This window comes from Lissotriton vulgaris, chromosome 5 (assembly GCF_964263255.1).
Source record: "Lissotriton vulgaris chromosome 5, aLisVul1.2, whole genome shotgun sequence".
Classification (NCBI taxonomy): domain Eukaryota; kingdom Metazoa; phylum Chordata; class Amphibia; order Caudata; family Salamandridae; genus Lissotriton; species Lissotriton vulgaris.
The window spans coordinates 403,943,500-403,971,201 of record NC_141693.1 but is presented as its reverse complement, the minus strand read 5'-3'; positions in this window follow the sequence as shown (position 1 = coordinate 403,971,201).

The following is a 27,702-nucleotide window of genomic DNA, read 5'->3' as shown; positions in this document are numbered from 1 at the left end:
CAAATATCGATATCTGTAAATTTAGATATTTCTCCAAAAGTACTGAACATATTTACACCAAATAAGCGAAAACGTGCTTTCTAGACTAAGACCCTTCTCCCTCCCAAATTTGGGGTAATGCCGTTCACCCGTCCAACCTGTAGCCTTGTCTAAAGTTTCCTGGGAAATTGCATGGAGAAACGAAACCAAAGTTAGAAGCAAAACAAAAAATGTTCTTCCTATGGAATCTTGGTCCTAACTATAACTACCTACTGGCGGCTGCCAGTAGGTAGTTATAGTTAGGACCAAGTTTCCATAGGAAATCAGCAACATTCTATTTGGAATAACTTTGGCGCCGGTTGAAAAATCTTCGCGAAATTGTCCAAGAAGATGGGGTGCTCTGCTTCGCTTCCATCCTGAAAGTTTCGGGGTGATTTGTGAAGTGGGGGCTGATGGACGAAGTACCGTCCAAGTACCGTCCGCGGCCTATATGCGTACCATTATGAGCACGAGCTGCATGCTAATTGGCTGTCAACTGTCTGTCAACACTCCAAACCAGGAAGTGTTGGCAACCATCTTGTGTCTTGGTAGAACCGAGGCACAAGAAAATTAAAAAACAAGTGCGCAAAAGATGCAAAGGGAGCAGGGTAGAAACACTTTGACCCCCTAGGCCTGCTCAGGGGGTCCCACAAGGACCCTCAAGGGCAAATAAATATATATATTTTTTTACATCGCGTTATACGTGTACGGAACGCGTACAGCGTGAAAAAGACAAAAAAACAAGCCCGCTTAATTCTTATTTTGCCCCCGGGGGGGCCAAATCCCGGGGGCAATGTATTCATTTATTTATAATGGGGGCACAGAGGGGCCCCCCAGCCCCGGGGACCGCCACCCCCGGGGCTTGTTTTTAAAAACCAATAAAAAATACCTGTGTGGGGGGACTCAAGCCCCCCACACGCCCCGGGGACCGCCACCTCCCCAGGGCACTACATTTTAAAAATTTAGGGGGGCTGTGAAGGACCCCCCAGCCCCGGGGACCACCACCCCAGGGCTTTTAAATATTGGGAGGGGGGCCGTGAGGCCCCCCTCCTGGAGCCTTGTGGAAAAATGTTGATACGCGTACAGAGCGTCGCCTTCAGCGCAACCTCTGGAGTTCACGCGTTCTGTACGCGTACGGTACCCCGTATGCTATGTGGTTCATAAGGCGTCCCGTACGCATACCCTAGCAAGAAAAAGAAAAATATTTTTCAGATATTTATCAAGCTTATGTGTTTAGATGTAAGGGTGGCTCTAAAAAGAGTCCTTTTGTTTATTGGGAGATTTTAGTATCTACAAGTAAGTACCGTTGCAGAGTCTAAAGTTCAAGAGGAAGACTCTGTTCCCCTCATCTGTAAAATGTCTCCTATAGATGCCATGCATATTAAAACGCAGATTGTTGTGGTAAATGGACCCCATTCTATAGTCTCGGAGAAAAGCAGAAACAGATTTATTTACATGTTTCCTAGCTTTCTCAATCTGTGGACAAAATTGATTGGACCAGTTCCATTTCTGTATTTGGCATATGTTAGAATACACAAAGGCAGTTTGGGAGAAAAGTGACACCAGTTCTCCAAAGGTGTCTTTCATAAGCATTTCAAGACCTACCCCAGTCAAAGTGCCTAGGTCATTGCCACCACAGTGCACAATTATGAGGTCAGGGTGCTGGAGATGTAAAAAGGATTTCACCAATCGCATCAATTGGTGCCACTTTAACCCTCTCTGTCCAATCCATTTAATGTCTTCATTTGGTAAACCCAGGTCTTTGTGAATTCCTTTCTGTTCTGCGTACCTTTGGCTCCAGAAAATATAGCTGTGTCCCACAATCCACACTCTAAGCATCTTGAAGGGAGGTATGGATGCACTCAGATGGTCTCTGTAAATGAAATGGCAGTTTGAAAAGTAAGATTTTTCTAAAATGGTGGATGAGATGCAGTTTTGAAAAAGTAAAGAAATGATTGGTTGTTTGACAACATTCTACGCTGAAAACTAGGGTGCATGTTTCTTTTTTTAAAAGCCTGATTTTTATTGGTTAACAAAAACTGATAGAAAAGAACGTTACATAAGATAAGCTGGTATATTGACAAGTCAAGCACACTTGCTGTTTTGATTTACAACATTGTGTGATGAACGTTTGACCTGTGTGATCAGTTTGGTGTTCCATGAAGTGTTTCTATGGTAACAGGCAGAAGGCAGAATGGGGGTAGGGGGTTACCTCAGTTGGAAAGGGTTCAAATGTTCAAGCAATAGAAATATATGTTTGCTTTTGAATTAATGTGGGAAGAAATGTGATTTGTTATTTATATGTATATGTGTGTAGATTGAGAGGAAAAGTTTGCTGTTTGCCATAGGACTTCCTGACCCCCTAGGCCTGCTCTGGGTGTCCTACAAGGACCCTCAAGGCCTAAAAATATTTATTTATTTTAAAAGAAATTGCGTGATACGTGCATGGTACACGTAAGCCGCGAAAAAAATAACGAAGTCCGTTTTATTGTTAATTATCCCCTGGGGGGCAAAATGCTGGGGGCAATTTACTTATTTATAATGGGGGGCCCAGAGAGACCCCCCAGCCCCGGGGACCGTCAACCCCCGGGCCTTCTTTAAAAAATAAATAATAAATACCTGTGTGGGGAGGCTCAAGCCCCCCCACAAGCCCCGGGGACCACCACCTCCCCGGGGCACTACATTTTAAAATTGGGGGGTCCGTGAAGGACACCCCAGCCCCGGGGACCACTACCCCGAGGCTTTTAAATGTTGGGAGGGGGTCTCACGGCCTCCCTCCTGGAGCCTTGTGGTAGCCCTTGGGACAGCCACACCCCCAGGGCCGGCTCCTGCAGTATCCCGGGGTGCCTACCCCCCGGATACTGTAGTTTGCTAGGGTAGGGCGGGAGCCTCGCGGCTACCGCCCTACCATAGCAAACTGCTTTCCTATTTGGAAGAGAGAGCAGGTTAACCTGCTCTCTCTTGCAAATAGGAAAGCAGATTGCTTTTCGTCAGGGGGAGCAGCATGTTAACTGCTCTCCCTGACGAAAAGCAGTGCTGGCTCCCAAAGGACGCGGGGAGCCGGCTGGGACCGTGGAGGCATTGGGGCTCCCACCACGTCCCCCAACATTTTATATGAGCCCCGGGGATGGGGTCCCGGGGATAATAAAAATTAGTGATGGGGGCTATTTCATTTTTAAAGTTAAATTAGAGTACCACGTATGCTGTAAGGTTTCTAAGTTGTCCCGTAAGCGTACCTAAGCAAGAAAAAAAAAACAAAAAAATATATTTTTCAGCTATCTAGCAAGCTTATGTGTTTAGATGTTGGTTGGTTCTAACATGAGATTTCTCTTTATTGGTACTTATAAGTAAGTACCTATGCAGAGTCTAAACTTGTTGAGGAGGAGGGTTTTACAGTGTGCTGAACTTTTGACCTCTGTGGTCATCTGAGTTTTGCATGATCTGTTGGGGGTAGGGTTCAAAGTTATGTCAGTTGGAAAGGGTTCAAATGTTCAACCAATAGAAATGAGTGTTTGCTTTTGAATTAATGTGGGAAGCAATTTGATTTGTTATTTACATGTATATATGTCTAGAATGACAGGGAATGGTTGCCATTTTCTGGTTTTGCTAAGAACACTGAAGTACAGAGATTCTGTATAAGAGTATCTGCTGTGTGACTGACATTCTTCTTAATCTACAAATCAATTTGAAATGTGAGTTGTTAACTTGTAAGGGGATGTATGTGGTGCATTTTGTTTTTAATAAGAGTAATGTGTTTATCCTTCTAAAGTGCAAGGAGTAGTTTAGTTGTGTAGAATCACATTCTGAGTTTGTCTGCATTTGGAAAACCATTGTGATAAAAGCATTTGGTAAGTTAATGTGTTTAGTGAGTCAGCTTTGTGTTGTAAAGTGCAGTATTAAAAAATGTAGAATGTGTACAGTCAGTTTTCCAGTTCTAGAGTAGTTAATAGTGTTGCTTGTTTAGAATTAGAGTTGTGTTTCAAATCTACAATTTTCCAGTCAGTATACATACACTACTGCAAACTCACTGGGGCAGATTTACAAGCCTCTTGCGCCTCTTTGGGCTCTATTGCGTCACTTTTTTGATGCAATGTTGGCACAAATAATGCAACAAATTGCTTATGTATTTGCAAAATGAGTCGCAACTGTGCACTGAAATGTAGAAGTTATATACATGGAATGTGTGCACTCACTTTACCATTTCTAGACTAGTAAATGTGTTTTGGTAAAATGCAAGGTGTAATTTTTTTGTCTACAATCAAACTGTGCGTCTGTGTGCATTTAGGAATTATTCTGAGAGAAGCATTTTTGCATGTTTTGTGTTTGCAGATTTATAATTGCTTAAAAACTTATCCTTTTTTAAAGTTTTGATAGAATTAGAAACCGGTTATTTCTTTTGTATTCGCAAAATGACTCATGGTTGTACAGTAAAATGCAGTACTTATATTTCTGGAATGTGTGCAGTCATATTAGCCCTTCAAAAGTAATTAATAGTGTTGCTTGTCTAGAAACAGGCTTGTGTTTCAAATCTACAATCCTCCAGTCAGTATACATACACTGCTGCATACACTCTGGGCAGATTTACAAGCCACTTGCGCCTCTTTGTTGTTCTACTGTGTCAATTTTTTGATGTAATGTTGGCGCCAATAATGCTGCAAATTGGTTATGTATTTGCGAAATAAATCAGGATTGTATAGTAAAATGCAGCAGTCATATATATAAAATGTGTTTAGTCACCTTACCGTTTCTAGAGTAGTAAATGTGTTTTGGTAAAATGCAAGGTTTTATCTTTTTTGTCTAAATTCACACTGTGCGTCTATGTGCATTTGGGAATCATTCTGAGAGAAGCATTTTTGTATGTTTTGTGTTTGCAGACACATAACTGTTTAAAAAGCTATCCTTTTTTCAAGTTTTGATAGAATTAGAAACCAGTTATTGCTTTTGTATTTGGAAAATGAGTTATGGTTGTACACTCAAATGCAGTATTTACATTTCTGGAATTTGTGCAGTCATTTTAGCCCTTCAAGAGTAATTAATAGTGTTGCTTGTCTAGAATCAGACTTGTGTTTCAAATCTTCAATTTCCAGTCAGTATACATACACTATTGCATACACTCTGAGGCAGATTTACAAGCCCCTTGCGCCTCTTTGTTGTTCTATTTTGATGTAATGTTGGCACCAACAATGGAGCAAATTGGTTATGTATTTGCGAAATGAATCAGGATTATATAGTAAAATGCAGCAGTCATATATATATATATAAAATGTGTTTAGTCACCTTACCGTTTCTAGACTAGTACATGTGTTTTGGTAAAATGCAAGGTCTAATATTTTTTGTCTAGAATCACACTGTGCGTCTGTGTGCATTTAGGAATCATTCTGAGAGAAGCATTTTTGTACGTTTTGTGTTTGCAGACACATAACTTCTTAAAAAGCTGTCCTTTTTTCAAGTTTTGATAGAATTAGAAACCAGTTATTGCTTTTATGTTTGGAAAATGATTTAACCCCTATGCACTATACATGCATTCTTCTATCCACCTGCACACTTGTCATTCACATGTTCAATTTTCCACTCAGTATCCTTATACTTCTACTAAACACTGTTGTTGCACTACTGTAGTGACCCATTTAGCAGTCCGTGCTAATCCATTCACTGCACTAAAACTCAAGCACTTATAAATTCAGTCAGGCACTGTCCTTGCAGAACTGTAATCATTCAGTCAGTACCCTAGTACTGATGCAGCGAAGTAGGCCTTTGGACATGGACTGCTTCAAACCCCTATCCAGTATACATGCATTCTTCTATCCACCTGCACACTTGTCTTTCACATTTTCAATTCTCCACTGTGTATCCTAACACTTCCACCAAACACTCTGTCAGTGCCGTTGTACTACTGTAGTAACCCATTTGGCAGTGTGTGCTAATCCATTCACTGCACTAAAACTCAAGCACTTATAACTTCAGTCAGGCACTGTCCTTACAGGTCTGTAATCATTCAGTCAGTACCCAAGTACTGATGCAGCCAAGTAGGCCTTTGGACATGGACTGCTTCAAACCCCTATCTATTATACATGGATTCTTCTATCCACCTGCACACTTGTCTTTCACATCTTCAATTCTCCACTCTGTATTCTTATACTTCCACTAAACACTCTGTCACTGCTGTTACACTACTGTAGTGACCCATTTAGCAGTCTGTGCTAATCCAGTCACTGCAGTAACACTCTAGCACTTATAAATTCAGTCAGGCACTGTCCTTGCAGAACTGTGATCATTCAGTCGGTACCCAAGTACTCATGCAGTGAAGTAGGCCTTAGGACATGTACTGCTTCTAAGCCCTATCCAGTATATATGCATTCTTCTATCCACCTGCACACTTGTCTTTCACATCTTCAATTCTCCACTCTGTATCCTTATACTTCCACCAAATACTCTGTCATTGCTGTTGCACTGTTGTAGTGACCCATTCAGCAGTCTGTGCTAATCCATTTACTGCACTAACACGAAAGCAGTTATAAATTCAGTCAGGCACTCTCCTTACAGAACTGTAATCATTCAGTGGGTACCTAAGTACTCATGTAGCGAAGTAGGCCTTAGGACAAGGACTGCTTCAAATCTGTATGCTGTATGCATGCAGTTTTCTATTCACGTGCACACTTGTCTTTCACATCTTCAATTCTTCACTCTGTATCCTTATACTTCCACCTAATACTCTGTCACTGCTGGTGCACTGTTGTAGTGACCCATTCAGCAGTATGTTCTAATTCATTCACTGCACTAACACTTAAGCACTTATAAATTCGGTCAGGCACTCTCCTTGCAGAACTGTAATCATTCAGTCGGTACCAAAGTGCACATGCAGCGAAGTAGGCCTTAGGACATGTACTGCTTCAAACCCCTATCCAGTATACATGCATTCTTCTATCCACCTGCACACTTGTCTTTCAGATCTTCAATTCTCTACTCTGTATCCTTATACTTCCACCAACAACTCTGTCACTGCTGTTGCATTACTGTAGTAACTCATTTACCATTCTGTGCAAATCCATTCACTGCACTAAAACTCAAACACTTATAAATTCAGTTAAGGACTGTCTTTTCAGAACTATAATCATTCAGTCAGTACCCAAGTACTGATGCACTGAAGTAGACCTTAGGACATGGACTGCTTCAAGCCCTTATCCAGTATACATGCATTCTTCTATCTACCTGCACACTTGCCGTTCACATCTTCAATAATCCACTCTGTATTCTTATACTCCGACCAAACACGCTACCACTGCTGTTGCACTGCTGTAGTGACCCATTTAGCAGTCTGTGCTAATTCATTTACTGCTCTTAAAGTGAAGCACTTATAAATTCAGTCAGGCACTGTCCTTGCAGAACCTTAATCATTCAGTCAGTACCCAAGTATTGATGCAGTGTAGTAGGCCTTAGGACACGGACTGTTTCAAACCCCTATCTGTTATACATCGATTCTTCTATCCACCCGCACACTTGTCTTTCACATCCTCAATTCTCCACTCTGTATTCTTATACTTCTACTAAACACTCTGTCACTGCTGTTGCACTACTGTAGTGACCAATGTAGCAGTCTGTGCTAATCCATTCACTACAGTAATACTCAAGCACTTATAAATTCAGTCAGGCACTCTTCTTGCAGAACTGTAGCCATTCAGTTGGTACCCAAGTACTCATGCAGCGAAGTAGGCCTTGGAACATGTACTGCTTCAAACCTCTATCCAGTATATATGCATTGTTCTACCCACCTGCACAATTGTCTTTCACATCTTCAATTCTCCACTCTGTATCCTTATACATCCACCAAACACTCTGTCACTGCTGTTGCACTACTGTAGTGACCCATTTAGAAGTCTGTGCTAATCCATTCACTGCAGTAAAAGTCAAGCACTTATAAATTCAGTCAGGCACTGTCCTTGCAGAACTTTAATCATTCAGTCGGTACCCAAGTGCTCATGCAGCAAAGTAGGCCTTAGGACATGTACTGCTTCTAAGCCCTATCCAGTATATATGCATTCTTCTATCCACTTGCACACTTGTCTTTCACATCTTCAATTCTCCACTCTGTATCCTTATACTTCCACCAAATACTCTGTCATTGCTGTTGCACTGTTATAGTGACCCATTCAGCAGTCTGTGCTAATCCATTTACTGCACTAACACGCAAGCACTTATAAATGCAGTCAGGCACTCTCCTTACAGAACAGTAATCATTCAGTCGGTACCCAAGTACTCATGCAGCGAAGTAGGCCTTAGGACAAGGACTGCTTCAAACCTTTATGCTGTATGCATGCAGTTTTCTATTCATGCGTACACTTGTCTTTCACATCTTCAATTCTTCACTCTGTATCCTTATACTTCCACCTAATACTCTGTCACTGTTGTTGCACTGTTGTAGTGACCCATTCAGCAGTATGTTCTAATTCATTCACTGCACTAACACCGAAGCACTTATAAATTCGGTCAGGCACTCTCCTTGCAGAACTGTAATCATTCAGTCGGTACCAAAGTGCTCATGCAGCGAAGTAGGCCTTAGGGCATGTACTGCTTCAAACCCTTATCCAGTATACATGCATTCTTCTATCCACCTGCACACTTGTCTTTCAGATCTTCAATTCTCCACTCTGTATCCTTATACGTCCACCAACAACTCTGTCACTGCTGTTGCACTACTGTAGTAACTCATTTACCATTCTGTGCAAATCCATTCACTGCACTTAAACTCAAACACTTATAAATTCAGTTAGGGACTGTCTTTTCAGAACTATAATCATTCAGTCAGTACCTAAGTACTGATACAGTGAAGTAGGCCTTAGGACATGTACTGCTTCAAACCCCTATCCAGTGTATATGCATTATTCTATCCACTTGCACACTTGTCTTTCACATCTTCAATTCTCCACTCTGTATCCTTATACTTCCACCAAACACTCTGTCACTGCTGTTGCACTACTGTAGTGACCCATTTAGCAGTCTGTGCTAATCCATTCACTGCACTAACACGCAAGCACTTATAAATGCAGTCAGGCACTCTCCTTACAGAACTGTAATCATTCAGTCGGTACCCAAGTACTGATGCAGTGAAGTAGGCCTTAGGACATGGACTGCTTCAAACCCTTATCCAGTATACATGCATTCTTCTATCTACCTGCACACTTGTTGTTCACATCTTCAATTCTCCACTCCGTATTCTTATACTTCGACCAAACACACTACCACTGTTGTTGCACTGCTGTAGTGACCCATTTAGCAGTCTGTGCTAATTCATTTACTGCTCTAAAAGTGAAGCACTTATAAATTCAGTCAGGCACTGTCCTTTCAGAACTGTAATCATTCAGTCAGTACCCAAGTAGTGATGCAGTGAAGTAGGCCTTAGGACATGGACTGCTTTAAACCCCTATCTATTATACATCAATACTTCTATCCACCCGCACACTTGTCTTTCACATCCTCAATTCTCCACTCTGTATTCTTATACTTCTACTAAACACTCTGTCACTGCTGTTGCACTACTGTAGTGACCAATTTAGCAGTCTGTGCTAATCCATTCACTACAGTAACATTCAAGCACTTATAAATTCAGTCAGGCACTCTTCTTGCAGAACTGTAGCAATTCAGTTGGTACCCAAGTACTCATGCAGCGAAGTAGGCCTTAGAACATGGACTGCTTCAAACCTCTATCCAGTATATATGCATTCTTCTATCCACCTGCACACTTGTGGTTCACATCTTCAATTCTCCACTCTGTATCCTTATACTTCCACAAAACACTCTGTCACTGCTGTTGCACTACTGTAGTGACCCATTTAGCAGTCTGTGCTAATCCATTCACTGCACTAAAAGTCAAGCACTTATAAATTCAGTCAGGCACTGTCCTTGCAGAACTGTAATCATTCAGTCAATACCCAAGTACTCATGCAGCGAAGTAGGCCTTAGGACATGTACTGCTTCAAACCCATATCCAGTGTATATGCATTCTTTTATCCACTTGCACACTTGTCTTTCACATCTTCAATTCTCCACTCTGTATCCTTATACTTCCACCAAACACTCTGTCACTGCTGTTGCATTACTGTAGTGACCTATTTAGCAGTCTGTGCTAATCCATTCACTGCACTAAAACTCAAGCACTTATAAATTCAGCCAGGCACTGTGCTTGCAGAACTATAATCATTCTGTCAGTACCCAAGTACTGATGCTGTGAAGTAGGCCTTAGGACATGTACTGCTTCAAACCCCTATCCGGTATACATGCATTATTCTATCCACCTGTGCACTGGTCTTTCACATTTTCAATTCTCCACTCTGTATCCTTATACTGCCACCAAACACTCTGTTCCTGCTGTTGCACTACTGCAGTGACCCATTTAGCAGTCTATGCTAATTCATTCACTGCACTAACACTCAAGCTCTTTTAAATTCAGTCAGGCACTCTCCTTGCAGAACTGTAATCATTCAGTCGGTACCCAAGTACTCATGCAGCAAAGTAGGCCTTAGGACATGTACTGCTTCAAACCCCTATCCAGTATATATGCATTTTTCTATCCACCTGCACACTTGTCTTTCACATCTTCAATTCCCCACTCTGTATCCTTATACTTCCACCAAATACACTGCTGTTGCACTACTGTAGTGACCTATTTAGCAGTCTGTGCTAATCAATTCACTGCACTAAAAGTCAAGCACTTATACATTCAGTCAGGCACTCTCCTTGCAGAACTGTAATCATTCAGTCAGTACACATGTACTGAAGCAGTGAAGTCGGCTTTAGGACATGGACTGCTTCAAACCCCTATCTATTATACATGGATAATTCTATCCACCTGTACACTTGTCTTTCACATCTTCAATTCTCCACTCTGTATTCTTATACTTCCACCAAACACTCTGTCACTGCTGTTGCACTGCTGTAGTGACCCATTTAGCAGTCTGTGCTAATCCATTCACTGCAGTAACAGTCAAGCACTTATAAATTCACTTAGACATTCTACATACAGTACTCTAACCATTCAGTCAGTACCCAAGTGTAATGACCTTGATTCTTAGCATATTCTCAGCATATTAGACCTATTACACGCTAAGTCACTACTTACCGCAGCCCTTCTCAGGGCCCACAAAATATCACACATAGGATACCTGCCTGAGAAAGGAATAACACAAGTGATAACACATATACAACTAGAAGTACCAAAGATCAGGAGCCAAAGTCTTAGGGAATCTGTACAATAATGCAACAAAATCCACACCTTCCGGTGAATAACGCGCCCTGGCGTGACAACGCAACTATGCGAGAACCAACGTCTTCTGACGACCTTGCGCCCTGGCGCGACAACGCAACTATGCGAGAACCAACGTCTTTCCACGACAACGCGCCCTGGTGTGACAACGCAACTATGCGAGAATCAACATCTTCCGATGACAACGCGCCCTGGCGCGACATTGCGACTATGCGAGAACCAACGGCTTCCGACGACAACGCGCCCTGGCGCGACAACGCAACTATGCGAGAACCAACGTCTTGCGACGACAACGCAACCTGGCGTGACAAAGCAACTATGCGAGAACCAACGTCTTCCGACGACAACGCACCCTGGCGCGACATCACAACTATGCGAGAAAGCACCACCTATAATTTGGACGCTCCCGATGGGAGCCGGTTTCCCTCACATGAAGAAAGGAGCCCGGCCTTCCCTCACATGACGTATTAGACATGAATTACACTTGTGGCTATTCCCAATGAAGAGTGGAATCCCCTCTTGTTCTCAGTTACCTGTAAGAAGGGAAACTTACCATCCTTCAATACGTCAGCACCTGGCTAAGAATAAATCACACTCCCTTCAGAAATGACAGACAAATTAAACTAAAACACACTGGGGTCTCTTTATTACATGATAATAGGATGACAAGAGAAGAAATAACAAACCCCCACATTTATCAAGGTCACATTCTGCGAATTCCAAATTGCGATAATTACCGAATCGCAATTTAGAATTCGCAGAATGGGATTCATGAAAAAATGTGATAAAAAATGCGAATCGCAATCGGCCGCAATTGCAGATTGCGATTTTGCTAAAATCGCATGAAATTCGCAGAATCAGCCTTTTTCCATGTTGACATTGCGATCTCGCAATTACCGAAATCGCTAATTGCGATCTCTCTAATTGCGAGATCGCAAAAACGGGAAGTCGCATTCCGAGCACAATGATGACATCACAACCAGGAAGTAGGCAGTTCCCTCCCTCATTCTGATCCCTGAGCCTGAAAGTGGAAGCAGCACTGGCCAGAGCTCCACAGCCACTACAGACCACCTGCAGCAGCACACCAGTAGACAAACAACCCCAGAAAATGTCCCAGGAAGCAGCAGGGAGCAGTGCCCCGGGCAGAAAAAGGAAAATTTAATTTTCAGAGCAGGAACTAGAATACTTAATAGAGGGACTGAGAAAGGACTATGACCGCCTGTTCGGTAAGGATTCACGGAGGTTGCCTGAGGAGGACAAGAGGCAAATTTGGCTGCGCATCCGCGCAAAGGTCAATGCAGTGGGAGTGATCCAGCGCTCTATTGACAAACTTAAAAAGAGGTGGTGCGACCTCAGAGGGCGGGAGAAAGAACGCATCGCTGAGAGGTTGGGGGAGCGAGTTGCAACCGGAGGAGGAGAGCCCACTGTACCACCCAACACTCCACTGGAAGACCTTGTGGAGGACACCCTGAATCCAGAAGCATGCGTGGGGGTTACCCGGCTGGACTCACCGCAACCCACCCAACAATCCCAAGGTAAGTGCCATGCGACTGCGACCCTGTCCCCTAACAATGGCCATGACTCCAGAGCTACCTATTAGACAACCCCAGTAATGCAGGCCATGCACACCAGAAATGCCCAATTGCATTGTGGGACTCGTTGTGTGACCACAATTACCAGACAGCCCCAGACAGCCAGACCTGTCAAGTGAGAGTCATTCCTAAAGCCAGTAACGGAATGCAAGCCTGCATGCATGTAGCAACCTCCCATGTGCAAGAAACCTGTCAATAATCATGGTCCCATTTACATCACAGGTGACACTGAACAACCCAGCTCCGACAGTGAGGCCCTACACATCGATGAGAACCCAGAGGACACCGAGGGAGAGGGCCATCCTTCCACTCAACCCGGACCATCACAGTCAGCAGCAGCAGCAGTACCACCACCACCCCATGTGGACAGGGCCAGCCCTGCAGCTCAGGTGTGGCACAACCACCCCATGTAACACCCATGGCAGTGGCACAGCCCACAACAGCAGCAGCCAGGAAGCAGACAAGGCGCACAGCCACTTTGCGATCACAGTCCAGCGGACTGGTGAGGGAGCAGCGGGACGTAACAACACGCGCTGGCAGGGGGGTACATGTCCCGGATCCTGGCCTGTCCATCAAAACTCGGATGCTCTGAGTCCACCAGAAGCAGGCTCGTCACTTGGCAGCCATCCACCTGCAGCTGCACAAGACTGCGCGTAATGTGGGCCAGCTCACTGATAGCATGCAACTCATGACCACAGCTGTCCGTGAAAACAGCCAGGTCCTGCTGTCCCAGCAGGATGTCACCCGCCGCTGCCACCGCCAGCTGCTGACCCGGCTGTCAGCTTACACAAGATCTAATCATATAATTGGAAATGCCACCTCCCAACTATCCCGTCGCTCCCTTGCCATGCAGATCCAGATGCTGCAATGCTGCCAGGACATCGCTTGGGCACTTGAGCAAGTCACCACAGCAGTGCAGAGTCTGCAGCCGACTGGCCATGGCCAAGCTAGTGGGGGGGATGATGCCAGTGAGGGCAACTCCAGCCACAGCAGCCTGTCCTTGCCGCTGGTGACGGTACCCCGCCGCAGCACCAGTCCCACTGCAACCACACGGGCTAATACTGAAGTTGAGGAAGTTGAAAGGCGACTGGGTGCGCCCACCCGGAGGCGCCACTGACTCATTGTACTGAACCAGCAGGTCCATGCTGATGATACAAGCATGCCCTCTTCACATACATGGGAATGTATGAGTGAATACAGCTCTCATGTCATATGTAAACAAAATTCTACATTATTGTGAAATAAACAATAAGATTTATTGGTCACAACTTAATCTGACTCGTCATTATTTCATTTGTCATGCATGAGTGAAGTGTTGGGTGAGGGGAGTGGGTGCACTAGAAACAGTTCATTGTGATTTGGTTGCGGCACCTGTGTCCTTCAGCAGGATTCTCCCTGCGTGCATGAGGCACATGTGCAGGTGTGCGGTTGTCCCCTTCCGACTCACTGCCAGAGATCTCTACAGGTATCCTCTGCTTGGTAGCAATGTTGTGGAGTATTGTACACACGGCCACGATGCGGCAGCAGAACTCAGGCTGGTATTTGATGACCCCACCAGTCTTGTGTAGTATGCGGAATCGGCTCTTCAATAGCCCAAATGTCCGCTCAATGCTATTTCTTGTGCGGATGTGTGCAGCATTGTAACACCGTTGCTGTGGTGTGGCAGGGTTGAGGTATTGGGTGAGGAGGTAGTCACGGAGAACGTAGGCGCTGTCACCTGAATGAAAGGAGCAGAGGGTGAGGGCCTGTCATGCGCAGCTACATGGTTGCAATGTATATTTGTTGGCATGGGTACTTACCTAGAAGGTGTCCTTCTCCAAAGTCTCCTCTGACCAGTCGTGTGTGCATGCCGCTGTGCCAGAATATGAAGGAGTCATGTGTTCTCCTTGGGTATTGTGCCACTATGTCCGTAATGATTGTCTTAGCGTTGCACAATATCTGGATATTCAGTGAGTGGTAGGACTTGCGGTTCCAGTACATGTATTCTGTCAGATCCTAGGGAGTATACCATTTCTCTGTTATGGTATTTTTTCTGGCTTTCCGCAACGGGGCTAGTTTGTTTAATGTTTGCAGTATACCCTCGTCTAGTAGGGCGACGTCGTTGTAAATAGGGGAATCCTCCGATAATGTAACTTTGTCTTTTGGAAAATTTATCTCGAAGTTGGATTCGGTAATTAGCCTCGATACTCGTTTAGAGATATGAGGGGCTATCTCAGGTTTCGGAAGTCTACCGGGAAGGGTGAGTGAGAAGGATATAAGTGAGTGGTCCGACCAGGGTAGTGGGTTGACCTCTTTTATAATGGTGGGTTCGATGTTGGTAAATAGTAGGTCTAGTGTGTGGCCGGCAGTGTGCGTGGGGCCCACAATCCACTGCTTGAGTTGGAGAATTTCCATGTCGGATTTCAGTTGGGAGGTTTCCGGGGCATCCATTTTTTCATAGTGGATATTGAAATTGCCGACGATCATATAGTTTTTGTGTTTTAGACACAGTGGCAAGAGTTGATTTAGTAGTTTGGCACCAAGGCTTGCTTGTTGTCCCGGGGGGTTGTAAAAAACTGCGCTAGCTAGGATAGTAAGACCGTCAAAGAGTACTTTGAAAGGCAAGATCTCATGTTCGAAGTGGGCAGTCGTCGATTCGGCCAAGCATGTTAGATGATCCCTGAATATTACAGCAACCCCTCCTCCTCTTCTTTTACCTTCCCTGTCTTGCGAAATGATTTTGTAATTAGAGGGGAGGGCGATTGCTACGTCTGGAGCACTGGTCTCGGATAGCCAGGTTTCGGTTACGAAAACTAGGTCCGGGGTCTTAGATATAAGTAGATCCCAAATGTCTAGGGCATGTCTAGGTAAGGATCTGGCATTGAAATATAAACAGTTCAGTGTCAGGTGGTTCTTCTCGAGAAATATGTTGAAAGCGAGTCAAAAGAAATTTCTCATGCATATTCAAATTATGCGTTAAATAAGGTTGAATTGACGAAGTAAGCTGACTCGACAGAATATGCTGTACAGAGCTTTTACTGACTTCGCCCAAAAGTCGCAGCTGCCCTAGATGGGATAGGCATAGCTGTCTTAGTTCTTTCCTCCCAATTTTTGAGATGGTGTTTGGGTGGTCAAAGAGGCTCACTAGGTCCAGATCTTGTAGAAAGTTCCTCACATATGTTAGCCACCTGATTTTGCACATTGAAGTTAAAAGGAGGCAATCATTTATTAATTGTCGTGACAGTTCAGTATGCTCGCTAGTCCAGAGACGGTGCCACAAAAGGATTGGCTGAATTTTGATAATGTCAGTTATAAACTCTATACCTAATTCCAAGTGGCACCAATAGTTGAAGAGCTTTGGGGAACTACTAACAAATAACGTAAAACGCTTTTTTCTATCTTTTGTATCTCTTCAACATTTGTATGACCCCTGACACCCGCCCCCGTATATGGCAACACTTACACATTTCGCTTGATAGATTTTTAGCATTTCTGGGGGGGACCTCTTTCCGAGTTTCTGAGCGACCAGAGCTGTAGTTGTCCTCAGGAAGGATAATTTTCTTGCTTGTATTGCCTGCCTCCAAGATATCCTATTGTGAAACAAGATGCCTAAATAGGGGTAGGAATTTGTAGATTCTACCTTAGCGTTTTCTAAAAAGATCGTTTTTGTTTTTTTCTGCCTTTTGCCCAGGTGCATCACGAAGGTTTTCTTGATGTTTACCAATAGGTCCAGACTAGACATAAAGCTCCGGTATTTCTCTAGAAGGAGCTGGAGCTGGACCGGTGTTCTTGCTATTATCACCGCGTCATCCGTGTATAATAGCGCTGGTATAGGACGCCTACCGATATAGGGCAGGTCTTGGCTCCCTTCAAGCAAGGCTACCTCCAGGCCATTTGTATATAAGTTAAACAGGAAGGGGGCCAAGACACAGCCTTGTCTTACTCCCTTCGTGACACTAAATGACTCTGTCAATTCCCCTCCGGTTCCAAACCTTACTTTTGCAGAGGCAGCTGAATAAAGCTCTCTCAGAAAAGTCAGAAGCTGGTGGTCCACACCCATATTCGATAAGATCAGCCACAGTTTTGTGTGGCTGACACAGTCGAAGGCTGCAGTCAGGTCAACGTAGGCCAAATATAAACACCCACCCTAAGCCTGGACATATTTGCCTATCAATAGCGAGAGGTTGAGCGCTTGATCCGCCGTTTCCAATCCCTCTCTAAAACCGTATTGGAGATCGGAAATTATGTTGTTATCCGCCACCCATCCCTGAAGAAGTTCGAGGATGATGGGCCTGCGACCTTACCCAAGGAGTATAGGAGGGATATTGGCCTGTAACACGATGGACTATTGCGGTCTCCCTTTTTAAAGATAGGTATCAGAATTGAGGTGGACCAAGATTCTAAGAAGCCTTCAGATTTTGCAGCTTCGAAAACTCTAGTGAGGATAGGAGACCATAGGTCTATGTTGTACTGGAAAAAATCCACCGGGACCCCATCAGAGCCCGGGGCTTTCCCTCCCTTAGAAGCCTTCAGAGCATTAATAACCTCGCAGTGGGTAAAGGTCAAATCGATGGGATAAATTTGATCTGTACTGTTGGGCCTCCCCCCCAGGTTATCTGGTTGTTCAATGTTTAGTGGCGTCCCGAATATTTTTGAGAAATGGGTTACCCAAGTTTTTGCATCAATTGCTACTTCTATTTTTGGAGTTAGTTTATTAATGTTAGTAAGGAAGGGGGATTTAACTACCCTCCAAAAAGTGGTACTATCATTTATGGCGCAACTTGCGTGTAATTGAACCCATAGTTCATTTTTTAATTCAGCTTGCGCCTTTTTAACGCTCCATTATAGTCTTTTCTTAACCTTAGCAATTTCCTTTTTTTGACGTTTGGGTTTTTGGAGTGACAATTTCAGTTTGGAATATGCTTTTGTACACTCAGTGTTGAACCATCCTTTCTTTTTATTGCCTTTGCCGTTTATTTTATAAAATAATTCCTCTTCAACAATCTTTGTTAATGTTGTATAATTTTCCAGTATGTCTGCATGAGAGGAATCAGAATTAAGGCATAGTTCAATGGAGGGAAGTGCACGTTTGACCACATTCACTGTTATTATGGCAGGATCGATTTTTGCCCACTTTATCGTGTAACCATTTATCTTGTCTACGGTCAGTACCTGCTGTTTTAGTAGGCTTAATGTGTTTTGCTTTTTCAAGGCTTTTGGGAGTGAAAGGGAGAGACTGTTAGGGAAAAGGTCACAGACAGAGTTATTCATTGTCTCAAAATCCTTAATATTGGGACCCATCGCCAGGGAAATAAGTATAAAATCAATTGTACTCGTAAGTCTCCTGCTGTGAAATTTGGGGGAAAACATAACTGGGGTGGCTAATAATTCATTTGCAAAGGCCATCTCCATTGCGATTAATATCTCATTCATGCAGTTACCCACTGTAGAGTGGGAAAAGTGCGTTATGTTGTTTCCTTCCTCATCATCAATTCCACATTTTTGGTACTATTGTCCTTACAAAGAGAAACATTTAAATCTCCTTATATATCCCCATATCAAATTAAAAGTAATTGTGGGTGGTTATTCCGCAATTCTTGCAAGTAAAATAAAATACCATTTAAAATAGAAATTGTATCTATTGGATACAGATTATTGTAAAAGTTTATCAAGAAATAAATCAATTACTTTTGTATTGTGATCCTGAGAATTTGGTAGTTCGGTCCTGATCTCAGCAAAACTATTTTTTCCATTCTAATATTATTTGATAGATAAATTGTTAATCCCCCTTTTGGTCTTCCTGAGACTGATGGCAAGGCTTTCGAAAAGTAGGTCCTGTAGCCATCCAGATGTACAGGGGTCAGGGACCATGTCTCCTATAAGCAAATAATTTCATGTTTCCTAACTGTTTCAAGCCAGGAGTCAATTGTCAGTTTGGAACGTAGACCAGCTACATTCCAAAAAGCAATTTCAAGAGTGGGGGTTTCTAGACTGAGTTGGGAGCTCTGTGTGTGGGATTCTTTTCATTTTGGATCTTTTAAATTACCACATGCGCGACTTTGGTCATGATATTGATTGGCCAAAGGTTATTCTATGGCAGAAGGTTGACAATTTTGCTCCATTAAGTTGCCTACTCGCAATGGGACAATCGTACTTTCTGATTCATTGTTTACGGGATTAATCTGGGGTCAGTTGGTATCATCAAATGATGTGTGATCTATGGGTATGGGAACTACTTCCAGTCATTCGTTATCGTCCAAGCCTGAGAGGGCACTGTACCTATTATAGGTGGGAATAGACTGGAATTGATTACCGTAATTATATGGATAAAGGAAATTATTCCACAAAGTCGGTATTACGAGATTATTCTTCAGGGGATAAAAATAGCCCAGCGGCACGATATTGATCCCGACCGGATCGTTATGGTGGCATGCGCCTTTCCTCAGTATTTCATTAACAAGTAATGGAGAAGCAAAAGTTATTACAACACAATCCCCTGTCAGTGTTTTTTCTCGAGAACCCACCCATTGGACTCGTCTAATCATCTTAAAGTCCTGAAATAGATTTCTATTCATGCCCACCCTTGTACTTGGCCAATGTAAGGATTTATTTTTCAATGATAACCATGACTCTTCTATTTGATTCTGGTTCTGGTTTTTTGTTACATTGACTAGAACAATTACGTAGGGCGTTGCTTCCGGGGGGAGATCTAGGTCAGATTCAGTCGAGAATGTGTTTGTCTGTTGCGGAGGCTTTAAGTACGATGGCTGTTGGATACTAGGGATGACTGTTTGATGTGCCTGTAAAGTGTTTTTATTCATAGTTGTCATTGTGGTTGTTGACCTTTTATCCTGATCATATTTATTAGGTATTTGGAAAGTGTGCCCCTGTTTGTCTCTATTCAAGGATGTTCTTGTTCCGTTTACATCTTTTTTGTTAGTGCCATATGCTAAGGCCCGTGTTTCAGCTGCCGCGGCAATTGAGGTATTTAAATTGCCCAGAGATGTACTAGACTGGGTGATGGTATTACTATAGCCCTTTAATACTTGAGGGTTGTGGAGGTCGTGTGGTGCTTTAGGTGCTCCATCGGTAAAGTTAGAGCTCAAAAGTTCCTCAATATTCGCCATTCTCAGCGTCAGTTGGTCCAACCTCACCCTCACATAGCGGTCCAGCCGTTCTACTAGAGATATCAGATTTTTAACGTCTATTTGGCTGGACTAGTGTTTGGATTGGTTTTCCTGATTGGATGGATCCTAGGGTGCCCTGGGCGTTTTTTCCCCTGCTTGTTGCTTCTGGATGTTTTTTTCCCGCTTAAATGTGCGAGTATTTGGATTTGAGGTGAGTCTTTTGTCCCTGGGGATATTTGGCTTTCAAATTGATGCGGATTGTTAGTCCTTTTCTTGGGTGGTTGCGTTGGTGAATCACTAACAACTATCTCATCATAAGTCAGTTGGATACACCCATTACAGATCACTATGTGATATTTAGCAAACTGATATTAACGGAAACCTCAAAGAAAAAGGTTACCACACCGAATCCAACCACTTTCAAAATCTGGAAAAACATAAACCAGACTGATCTAACTACCTTACTGGACAGTACTTGTCCATCGCTGCCCTCTGACCCTAACATCGCTACTCAACAATTTCATGACTGGCTAGGACACGCCACCAACACCTTAGTACCAATAAAAAATGTTTCTAAGAATAGAATCACCCCTTCAGCTCCATGGTACACCGAGGAACTAAGGAGACAAAAACAGCTGAACAGAAGCAGGGAAAGGCAGTGGCGAAGAAATTACGCTCCAGAGGATAAGGCGAAATGCAAAGAGTCACTCTCTGTATACAAAGTGATGATTACAGGAGCAAAAAAAACTTTTTTCTCGGAAAAAATCGACAAAGCCAAAAATTCAAGTAGGCAATTGTACGACATCACAAGAACATTGTCAGGTAATGCACCTGATCTTACTCCGCCTGCTTCTCAAACTTTTTGTGATGCACTGGCTAAATTCTTTTTCTCCAAAGGTAATGATATCTATCAGGCTTTTTCTTCAAACCCTATAAACTCAGCCTCCCCCAATTTGGCATCTGACAAGGCTCTGGCTAGTTTTAAACCGTTGACTATAGATCAAACTAAAAATATAGTATCTTCTATCAAGACTGGATCAATACTGGATCCGTGCCCTTTCTCAGTTCTTCCACCTGTGATGGACACACTTATCCCGGTTATTACCTTAGTCTGTAACTCTATACTAGGCTCTGGAATCTTTCCTGATCCCTTAAAGAATACGATCGTGAAGCCCCTGCTGAAGAAAGCAAGCTTGGATAAGACAGATCTAAAGAACTATAGACCTATTGCGAGCCTACCATTCCTAGCCAAAGTGATCGAAAAGGCCATGAACCAACAGTTGGTTGAGTTCCTGGAGACACACCACTTACTGGATGAATCACAATTTGGCTTTCGAAGATATCATGGCACTGAAACCGCCTTAATCAAAGCTGCAGATGACATCAGGACAATTCGAGATCAAGGTGGGACAGCAGTCTTGTACTGTTAGACCTATCGGCGGCCTTTGACACGGTCGACCATAAGATCCTTGTCAACCGTGTCGAAAAGATGGGCATTCGCCTTTCAGCGAGTAACCTGATTGCATCCTTCCTAGCTGACAGATCACAGGCAGTCACTCTGGGCCCATATCAATCTGCCAAACAGTCACTACCATGCGGGGTTCCTCAAGGCTCATCCCTAAGTCCGACACTATTCAATATCTATGTGTCAGACCTTGCTAATGTCATCAAAGCATATGGGATGAGCGTAACCTCTTACGCTGACGATACCCAATTGGTGTTGGCCATCAAAGACAATGGACCAGAGGTGGCAGACCGATTTCAACACGGAATGCTTGCAATCAGTGAGTGGATGGCATCTAATTGCCTTAAGTTAAACTCCGATAAGACGGTGGTGCTTATCTTTGGTCCCCTTCGACCAGAATGGCCGTCAACCTGGTGGCCATCAGCCATGGGAGAGCCGCCCAGGCCAGCACTTAAGGTTAGGAGCCTGGGAGTAACATTCGACGTGGACCTAAATTTTATGGCACACGCTATAAAGTAGCAGCAACAGCCCATCATAAATTAAAACTGATCAGGAAAATCCTTCCATTTCTTCCCGATACTGCCGCCAAAACCCTGATCAGCTCCCTGGTGTTAACATCTCTTGATTACTGCAATGGGCTATTTCTAAATGCCCAAGCCAGGATAATAAACAAGCTTCAGTCACTGCAGAATGCAGCAGCACTGCTTCTTTCGGAAACACCCAAGTTCTCTCCGATTTCTGACACCATCAAGAAATACCACTGGCTAACGATCCGCAACTGAATAAAATTTAAATTGTTATGCATAGTGTACAAAGCACTGCATGATCAGGCTCCTCACTTTTTTAAGGAACAGTTGACACCTTACAAACCAACCAGACAGCTCCGATTGGCCACCTCGAACCAACTAGTGGTCCCTCGATCCAAGACAGTTTCTTGGGGCGATCGTCGCTTTCTGGTTGCGACATCCAAGTTATGGAATACCTTGCCACACTGCATTAAGATGTCCCCCTCACTTCTGCAGTTCCACAAATTACTAAAGACTTGGCTGTTTGATCAGTAATCTAAGACAATTTTTTATGAGCCGCTAGGAAAATGAGGGACTCACTCAGCGCCGAGACGCCCACGGGTATTCGCCGCGCTCAATAAATTATAAAAATAAATAAATAAATTACGCTGTTCCTCCAACTGATTCCCTGGAATTAATACGTCCTTTTCCTTTAGTGATGCCTAATCTAGGCTTAATCTAAACGAAGTCCCTCTATGGATTCCTCGACTGACAATATCTGTTTGTCCAGGACGCCAACAGCTCCTGTCAGATAGGTTAATAAGGTTAGCTGTGTATCGATGTTCAACTTTTTTCCCAAGGGGGCTTTAGGGCTGGCCAATTTTCGTTTCCCCATGGTGTTTTACTTGCTTTTCTCTGCTGTCAGTGACAGTTAATAAGGTCCTCCCTTAGATGATCTATTTGGACTAAGTGGGCCGGCCTTGCTATATCGTACACTTTCAATAGATGGGGGATCAAGGGCAGAGACCAGGGGGGGGCCGGCCTGGCCACTGCCGGTCAGTGACGAGCAAGGACGGGCCCGCCTTTGGCCCGGGCTTTTCACGGGCGAGCCCGCGCACGTCCCGCGGCACGTGTGGCCACAGTCAGGTTTATATCTCCCAGTGGGTGGGGCAACAGCCGAGTGCCTCCCGCGAGAACGTGCTGCCCAATGGATGTTGTAGTGGGGCAGTGCGCGGTCCGCGATGACAGGAGGCAACTCGGACAGCCCAGCAAGCCTGAGGGGGGACTGTCAAGGGGCCAGCAGCTCCACAAACAAAGGGTAAGAGTAGCGCGAGTCCTGGCGCTGAAAAGGGCCAAAAGTTCCACAGGTAGATATCCCGTGGCACGTGTGCCCACAGTCAGTTTTAAATCTCCCAGGGGGCGGGGCAACAGCCGAGTGCCTCCTGCGAGACCGTGCTGCCCGATGGATGTTGTAGTGGGGCAGCGCGCGGTCCGCGGATGACAGGAGGCAACTCAGACAGCCCAGCAAGCCTGAGGGGGGACTGTCAAGGGGCCCTCAGCTTCACAAACAAAGGGTAAGAGTAGCGCGAGTCCTGGCGCTGAAAAGGATCAAAAGTTCCACAGGTAGATTTCCCCAATTATGGAACTATTCTTCAAGATATAAGTGACTGAACATGGCAAACAAGCTTTACAGAAACAATTACTTTCCAATTTGTTTCAAAATTAAAATATTGTTTTTGAGAAAATATATATGAGAATTGCAGAAAACAAATCTGTAATCTGCTTAATGCCAACACTGAGTGAATGTTCTATATTCAATGAAAACATTTTAAAGTTGGAAAATGAAGAAATTATAAAATTGGAAGCTATTGATAAAATAGAGCATAAAGGAATCACTATTATTTTGACAGAAAAGTTGAAGAGGAAATTGGATTCTTTAGAGAAATCGATATCTAAAACTGCTGGTTTAGAAAAGAATCTATATGCATGTGTAAACTGTCAGGTAATTTTACGACGTAATTTGAATGTGGAAAAAGGTTTAGTAAATGGAGCAATGGGTAAAGTTGTTGATTTCGTTAATTACCTAAATAGAGATGGTATTTAATTTTTTGATAATCAAATTTGATCAAATTGAAGAAGTACAGCAACGTAGTCGTTGTTTAAAGAGGGTATGGCATATGTTGCTTTATATCGAGTCAGAACTTTATCTGGGTTGTACTTTTAAAAAAAAATTTTTTTTATAGTTCAAACATCTTTATTTGATCTTACACAAGTTACACAGCTGTACGCCTACAACCCTGGGGCCAGCAGCATGTTCATTTTTAAAGAAAAAGAATGTTCAGCAGAGAAACACAGCCCTGTGGCCGGCAACCCGGGGGTCCGGCGGCATGTTTGAGGTATATATATCAAGTGTAATTCAGCCGTGAAGAATATAACTGGTGAAGCATTTTGTTAGAACTCATTTTAGTTTTTGCATAAACAAAAAACCATCAAATAAACAAACATTGATCACTTCACCACAGCATTCTCCCTCCCATCACTATTCAAATATAATGTGTCCCTGAATAGCAGGGCATACCTGTCAACTTCAGTTTACGCAGAGCATGCCAGCGGTCGCGCTTTCAGATACTCAATTAAGTAAAACCAGTAGTCTTTGGGTCTGGAACTAGCTGGGAGTTCCTCCTCATAGGTTGCCAGTGTGTCCTTGCAGTAAGTGAGGTCTTCCAACCATTGCCGCAGTGACGGACATCTCAAACTACTCCAGTGGAGCGAGATTCTACGTTTTGCCATCAACAACGCTATCACACAGAACTTACATTTCCTCGCTCTTATATGAGGGACAAGGCCCAGCAAGCACACTCGTATCGAACATTCAATGGGCGTTTCTAGCATAACACTCAAAGCCTCCGTCACCTGAACCCGGTAGTCCGCAATTTTGGGACAGTGCCAAGCCAGATGAATGAAATCGGCCCCTTCCATTTTACACCTTTTACATCTGGAGTCCGCACTCAAACCGTATTTATAAAGTCTTTGCTGTGTGTAATACATTTGGTGCAGATATTTATAGTGAATTATTCTTAAATTACCATTCGGTGTTAGCATGTTAGTTAGCATACATGTTGTGGACCATTCTTCTGTGGATATCGGTTCAGTCATTGCATTGTTCCACCTGTTCCTCATTTTCTCAGTGTTGCCTGCGATATCCTCCTGCAATCTAGTATATATCCTAAAGACTATGTGAACTGCAGTAGGTGGCGTTAATATAAGCTGCAGTGAGGTCATTTGTTGAGATTCTGCCGTGTATGCTGTGTAAAGTTCTTTCATTGCTCTCTGCAACCGGTAGTATTTGAAATTAAACAGTAGTGTTTGATTGCTGATATAGCTCAGTCTCTCTAATGACTTAAATTGGCCCTCATCGTAGAGATCACCCATTGTATCTATTCCGGCTTGTTGCAACAGGCCCATGACAACTGCCTCTTGAGTGACAGAGAGCTCCGGGTGATGTGCCAATGGTAGGGCTGGCGCATATAATGGAAGCTTACCCGCTTTTTTGCCCATCAGGTACCAGGCTGTGTTAGTGGCGTCGATAGTATTTATGTCACGAGTATGTAATGGCGGTCGTTTGTGTGGTAGTATGGCCGATAGGGGAATAGGGTAGGCATCTTCCGTCTCAACCACCAAATGCGACATGAACGATACTTCACGATACCAGAAGTGTGCGAATTGCGCTTGCGCACATCGGTAGTACCGAAAGAAATATGGTACCCTAAAACCTCCCTGCGCATAAGGCAAAGTTAATGTTTGCAATTCCAATCTAGCCTGTTTGCCTACCCACATGAGATTGAGGACCAGTTTGTTTATATTGCGGAAGACTTCCGCTCGCGGTTTAATGGGAATGTTGTTGAATAAATAGAGGAATTTGGGCAAAAGCACCATTTTTACTATGGCAGCTCTATCCGCTAATCAAAGTGGCAACTTGTTCCAACGGTTAATTTTCCCGTCCAAATCCGAAATGACCCTCCCATAATTTATGCGGATGACTAGTTCAGGGTCTCTGTGGTACCAGATGCCTAGATATCGCGTGGGTTCCTCCCGCCACTCCAGCGGGTAATCCAATGCAAATGGAACGGTGCTGTCTGATAATGCCATTACTTGGGATTTGGACCAGTTAATTTGCAGGCCTGAATGTTGTCCGGATTTTATGTATTCACGCATTAAGGGGTTGAGGTTGTGGGCCGGGTCTTTAACATAGAGCACCATATCATCCGCGTATAGGGATATGTGCAGGGGTCGCGTAGGTAATTAAAGTGCTGAATAATGATGGTGCTGCCTAACCTTGCATGCAAGTGGTTCCAGCACCAGCGCAAATAACATTGGGGACAGGGGACATCCCTGCCTGGTTCATCTGCCTATCTTGATCGGGTCCGAGACATAGCCATTCACTTTTATGCGGGCCGAAAGGTCAGTATATAGCATCGATATCCATTGTATAAACATGATCGGAAAACCCATGCGCTGTAACACTGTATGCAAATATGCCCATTCAATCGTGTCAAAGGCCTTGGCGGCATCTAACAGAACTGCTGCAGCCTTGGTCTCAGGTGTTAGGTAATGAGATAGTGCAAAGAGCGTTCGTGTATTATGCGTCGTGGACCTCTCCGGTATGAAGCCAGATTGATTCGGTCTAACCAGCAATGGCATCAAGGGCTTGAGCCGTGCAGCAATTACACTCGCAATAATCTTGGTGTCTACGTTAATAAGTGACAATGGCCTGTATGAATCGCAGTTTTCTTGATCCTTACCCGGCTTCAGCAGAGCCACCAGCATCGCCTCTCGGAGAGACGCTGGGAGAATTTGCTTTTCATGAGCATCTCCGTACATTCTTACCAGGTGCGGAGCTAACAAATCTGCAAATGCCTTATAAAACTCGCCTGTAAAGCCATACGGTCCCGGTGCTTTACCGTTAGGTAGGGCTTTAATTATGTCTGTTACTTGATCAACAGTGATAGGGCGGGATAGGTACCTTCTATGCTCATCTGACAACCATGCAATTTCTACATCCGCCATATAGTCTAGCATGTCAGCCGTCGACACATTTAGGCGCGATTCATACAGCTGGCCATAAGTTACTCGGAATTCAACCAATATACCCCTCATGTCGTACCTGACAGTTCCCGCTGAGTCTCCTATCGTGTGAATTTGTTGTGGGACATGTCCGGTGCGTATCTTTTGAGCTAGGGCCCTCCCAGGTCTGCCACCCTCCCCGTATGCCCTCGCCTTCCCGTGTTTCGAGACATAGTTGAGTTCATCAGTGGCATACTCCTGATGTTCTGACAGGACCTTTTTTATGTCCCCTAGTATGGTGGAGTCCCTTGTGTGTTCATATCGGCGTTCCAACTCACTCAATTTAGATTCCCTATTATGTAATTGCTGTCTAATGTCTTTAAGGATTCCCGCTGTGATGCTAATACACTTCCCCCTTATTGTCGCTTTGAATGCTTCCCATAATAGCCCCAGGTCCTCAGTAGTTGGAGTGTTGAGTTTGAAATAGTCCACTATAGCTGTGTGAATGGTGTCTGTATATACGGAGTCCAAGAGTGCCGTGGCATTGAACCTCCAGGTGAAGGGAGGGGGGATGTAATGTGGCAGTTGTAAGGAGAGTATCACCGGGCTATGGTCAGATCGCGTGCGCGGTAAATGCTTAATGGAGGTTGTCCATAGGGAGATCTCACCCAATCCCAGCCAGTAGTCAAGTCTA